Consider the following 5,705-nt stretch of genomic DNA (forward strand, 5'->3'; position numbering starts at 1 on the left):
TTTACAATGGCCTGTGATTATATTATCTCTTGATATTCACAATTTTGCCATCTTCTCTTAAATTAAGTAAACTTGACCTGTGTATCAGTTTAGTCTCTCAGTCATGTCTGACTCTTTGCGACCCTGTGGACTTCAGCACACCAGGCTTCCCTGTCCATCACCAACTGCCGGAGCTTGCTCAAACTCATGTCCATCAAGTCGATGATGCCATCCAACCATCTCATCCTCTGTCATCCCCTTCTCCTCCTGCCTTCAATCTTTCCCAGCCTCGGGGTCTTTTCAAACGAGTCAGTTCTTCGCATTAGATGGCCAAAGTATTGGAGCTTCAGCTTCAGCATCAGTCCCTCCAATGACTATTCAGGACTGACTTCCTTTAGGATTGACTGGTTTGGTCTCCTTGCAGTCCAAGGAACTCTCAATAGTCTTCTCCAACACCACAGTTCAAAAGCATCAAAAAAGCATTTGACTTGTGTAACCTAATGGAAATTGTCAGATATGTGATTTTTTTTAAACTGAAATATAGTTGATTTACAATGCTGTGTCAAAATCTGCTATACAGCCAAGTGATTCAGTTTGTGTTACATATATACACATTTTTTAAACATTCTTTTTCATTACGGTTTATCACGGATACTGAATATAGTTCCCTGTGCTAGGCTGTAGGGCCTTATTGTTTATCCATTCTATGTATGTATTTAGTTGCTCAGTCATATCTGTCTCTTTGTGGCCCCATGGACTGTTGCCTGCCAGACTCCTCTGTCCATAGCATTTTCAAGGCAAGAATACTGGAATGAGTTGCCATTCCCTACTCCAGGGGATCTTCCTGACCCAGGGATCAAACCCACATCTCTGTGTCTCTTGCACTGGCAGGCAGATTCTTCACCCCTAACACCACCTGGGAAGCCCCACTTCTCTATATAATAACTTATATCTGCTAACCCACTACCTAGTCCATCCCTCCCCCACATCCCTCCTTGGTAAGCACAAATTTGTTCTCTGCTTCCCATTGTCTGTTTACTTGTCTGCTGCACCCACTAGCCTGAGGGTATCTTGACTGCAGAGAGGAATGCCTGTTTTAATTTATAGAGTTTCAATGATCCAGCAAAGGATGACTCCTAACAGTTATACAGGCTGTACAAGAGCTCAAGGGGGCCTGCCAATGTGCTGAAGCAAATGGGGACTGAAGTCCAGCCCTTGCTCACCCAGCAAGTGAAAGGTCCTGCTGCTACCATGGGAGAGAAGACACACTCTTTCCTTGGTACTCACTAAATCCTGTCAAAGGGTCACCATTCTAATCCATCCATTGTGTTAGGAAGTGTCTATTCAGGAGATAGAAACCATGCATACAGTGACTAAGAAGGTTTCATACACAGAATAATTAAATACAACAGGGGATGGGAGTAACAGAGGGCAGGTTCCAAGGGTAAAGAGAAGTGGAAACAACACAGGAATCACTGACACGGGCATCAGCCATTACCTCCACGACTGAGGCAAAGCACTCAAGTAAGGAATGAACCTAAAAGGGAGAGAGACCCTCGTCCACTGGGGCCAACATACAGGTTTTACTGGAGAAAGCATGGATCCCAGAGATGGCAGAGAAGTTTGTTGAGGTGCAGCCAGAGCAGACTTTCTGGAAAGCCATGCTATGGAAAACTGAAGGGAGACACCAATTGCAAGGTGCCTTACTGCTGAAAGAGAGCACACAGTGGAACGGGAAGAGGGACATCTTTTCCCAGGTCCCTCCATCACCCTACATTGACAGGCTTAATTTAGTGCAAAAGAGAAATGTGGCAGAATTATTGGCAAGGCAAAGAAGAGTGGATCTGTGGCTGAAAGGCTGTGGACTGATAACTGGCACATCCAACTAGAAAGCGGCCTTTTTCTGATTTGTCTACCGAAAAGAGATGCCTTTTTCAGACTCTCAAGAAGGCACTCTACATTGGTTTCTGAAACAGTCATGTGTGGTTTGGGGTACTTTGTGTTCCAAGGTTGTCCTTTAAAATAAAAAAAGTATTTGTTTATTTGGCTGCGCCAGGTCCTAGCTGTGGCATGTGGGATCCAGTTTCCTGACCAAGGATCAAACGCAGGCACCCTGCATTGGGAGCGAAGAGGCTTAGCCACTGGACCACAAAGAAAGTCCCTCAAAGGTAGTTCTTAGTCTCAGCAACCATTCTGCTCAGATGGCTGATTCTCGGAGACAATTTATGTAAGTGTCATCTCTTAGTTGGGCTTTCCAGATGGCACCAGTGGTAAAGAACTCGCCTGCCAACAAAGAAGATGTTAAAGATGCAGGCTTGATCCCTGGCTTGGGAAGATCCTCTGGAGAAGGGAAAGGCTACCCACTCCAGTATTCTAGCCTGGAGAATTCCAAGCACAGTCCATGGATTGCAAAGAGTCAGACACAACTGAGTGACTTTCACTCTCACTTTCACTTTCCAGTATTCTTGCCTGGAAAATACCATGGACAGAGGAGCCTGGCAGGCTATACTCCATAGGGTCACACAGAGTTGGACATGACTGAAGCAACACAGCATGCACACACGCGTGTTCATCTTTCTATTGACCATATTTTCCAATTGAACTTAGCAGCCTCTTGGCACTATTGCATGTCTCACATCAGACTGAAATGACCTACACAGTAACTGGTTCCCCTCTCCCTGTGGCTTCCTTTCCCAGAACACAACAGCCTGCGCTCTCTGAGCTTTGATGTCAACAGAACACCTGGATACCTTGTTGTTACAAATGTAGGCCTTGCAACTGATGTCATGTACATCGACTAAGTGTGACAGATGAAAGATGAAATGCTTCCCAATGTGGAATCTGATGAGGATACAGGACTTCTGTCATTTTCAGGCTGACTGGTTCTTAAAAAGCAGTTTGGCTCATAATATCTGTCAGGAAAGGGTAATGTTTTGTGACATCAAATCACAATTGTATCCTCACTAATAGGGACATCATAGTAATTGATACCTGCGTAGATTCACACAGCATGAAACTGTGGCTTGTCATCTCTTCCTATTTGTACAACTTTTCTCAAAAATGAAATGATAGCATTGCTATAAACACCTAGCAGTCTGTTTATCCTGCCGATCTCAAGAAACACACTAATTATATGTTGAAGGAAAAGTTCAATTTCTAATGTATTTAGGGTAGAATCAATGTCAGTTAGTCCAGACAACATTTATGGAGTCTGAAGAAGTTACAGTGAAAGAAGAAATTATATCCTTGCCCAGAAGTAACGTACAATCTACTATTTCTTGTCATGGCTCAGATAATTAAAGAATCTGCCTACAATACCAGATACCTGGATTTGACCCCTGGGTTGGGAAGATCCTCTAGAGGAAGGCATGGCAACCCACTCCAGTATTCTTGCCTAGAGAATCCCCATGAACAGAGGAGCCTGGAGGGCTACAGTTAATGCCGTCGCAAAGAGTCAGACATGACTGAGCCACTAAGCACACTACAAATCACCATCTCCTCAATTTTGATATATCTATATCCTCACTTATTTAAGGACCTTTAAAAATGTAAACAGTTGGAAAGTAAACGTAAATCTAGTTCTATAAACTTATTAAAATGTCTTTGATAAGCAATTTTTTATGATAGAAAATTGTCACACAAAACAAATTTATACACAAGCTTTAAGTGTTTTGCTATATTTCCTGAAGAAACAGAGGGGGAAAAAAAGCAAGACTTGCAAGTAAATAAGATATGTTGAGCCTAATAACCACTGCTTTTAAGAAAAGAAACACAGGCAGCTACTGTAAATCAAACTTACATATCAATAACATCTTTCCAGAGAATCTAGACAATAAGCTTGGTTAGTGCTAACTCAAAGAGATAGAAATGATGTCAATGAGAAAGGAAAGGAGTCAGTACAATGATTATAGTAAAAATGATAATTAGTGTTAACATTCCCTGAGCTCTTTCCCTGAGCTAGGTACTATTATAAGCCTCTAGATAGGTCTATTAGTTAGGCATCTCAGAGAAAATAGAACCAAGCTATTTTTCTAGAGAATCCTGAAACAGATAGGTATAGATATATGGACATACATATATATAGAGAGAGGCTTCTTGGGTGGCTCAGGGGTGAAGAATTGCTGTCAATGCAGGAGGCACAAGAGATGCAGGTTCCATCCCTGAGTTGGGAAGCTCCCCTGGGGGGAGGAATGACCCCCACTCCAGTATTCTTGCCTGGAGAATCCCATGGACAGTGGAGCCTGGCTGGCTACAGTCCATGGGGTCGCAAAGAGTCAGACACGATTGAGCACACACATACACATACATATACAGAGAGAATCATAATATATATATTATTTAATGAGGAGGGCATGGCAACCCACTCCAGTATTCTTGCCTGGAGAATCCCTATGGACAGAAGAACCTGGCAGGCTATAGTCCATGGGATCACGAAGAGTCGGACACAACTGAGCTACTAAGCACAGCATATTATTTAATATAAATCTCTCTCCATATGGACTGAGAGGGTGAATGATTATAGTAATTGGCTCAAGTGATACAGAGGCCTAACCTCTCTTCTTTGAAAGCTGGAAACCCAGGAAATTCAGGGTATAATTACATTTAAAGCAGAGGCTTCAGAATCAGGAATGTTGATATCCAAGGGCAGGAAAAGATGAATGTCTCGGCTCAAGCAGAGTGAATGTGCCCTTCCTCCACTTTTTTTGTTTAACTCAGGCCCTCAGGGGATGGAATGATGCCCCCTCACACTGACGAGGAATTTCCTCTTTACTTCAGTCTACCAATTCAAATGCTAGTCTTGCCTGGAAACACTCTACAAGCACCCAGAAATGATGAGCACCCCTTTGCCCAGCCAAGCTGACATCAAATTAGCCATCACAGGTGGGTACTGCCAGTATCAGTCAATGTGATTCCTGTTTTAACCACATAGCACCACTGTGTATTCCCGCAAATGAAAAGAGAGACACACATGTTAACATGCATTCATCTATTTATGGAAGAACATGTAATTTCCATTGCTTTTAACCTACAACATACAGAACCCACAGTTACTATAATGTTTACTTCAGTATTCTTGCCTTAAGAACCCCATGAACAGTATGAAAAGGCAAAAGGACACTGAAAGATGAACTCCCTGGGTCAGTTTAGTTGACTTCAGGTGGGTCGCTCAGCCGTGTCCAACTCTTTTCGACCCCATGAACCACAGTCCACCAGGCCTCCCTGTCCACCACCAACTCCCGGAGTCCACCCAAACCCATGTCCATTGAGTCGGTGATGCCATCTAACCATCTCATCCTCTGTCGTCCCCTTCTCCTCCTGCCCTCAATGTTTCCCAGCATCAGAGTCTTTTCAAATGAGTCAGTTCTTCATATCAGGTGGCCAAAGTATTGGAGTTTCAGCTTCAACATCAGTCCTTTCAATGAACAGCCAAGACTGATCTCCTTTAGGATGGACTGGTTGGATCTCCTTGCAGTCCAAGGGACTCTCAAGAGTCTTCTCCAGCACCACAGTTCAAAAGCATCAATTCTTTGGCACTCAGCTTTCTTTATAGTTCAACTCTCACATACATACATGACTACTGAAAAAACCATAGCCTTGACTAGACGGACCTTTGTTGACAAAGTAATGTCTCTGTTTTTTAATATGCTGTCTAGGTTGGTCAAAACTTTGCTCCCAAGCAGTAAGCGTCTTTTAATTTCATGGCTTCAATCACGATCTGCAGTGAT

The sequence above is a fragment of the Ovis aries genome, chromosome 3, assembly GCF_016772045.2.
Source record: "Ovis aries strain OAR_USU_Benz2616 breed Rambouillet chromosome 3, ARS-UI_Ramb_v3.0, whole genome shotgun sequence".
In the NCBI taxonomy this organism is placed as follows: domain Eukaryota; kingdom Metazoa; phylum Chordata; class Mammalia; order Artiodactyla; family Bovidae; genus Ovis; species Ovis aries.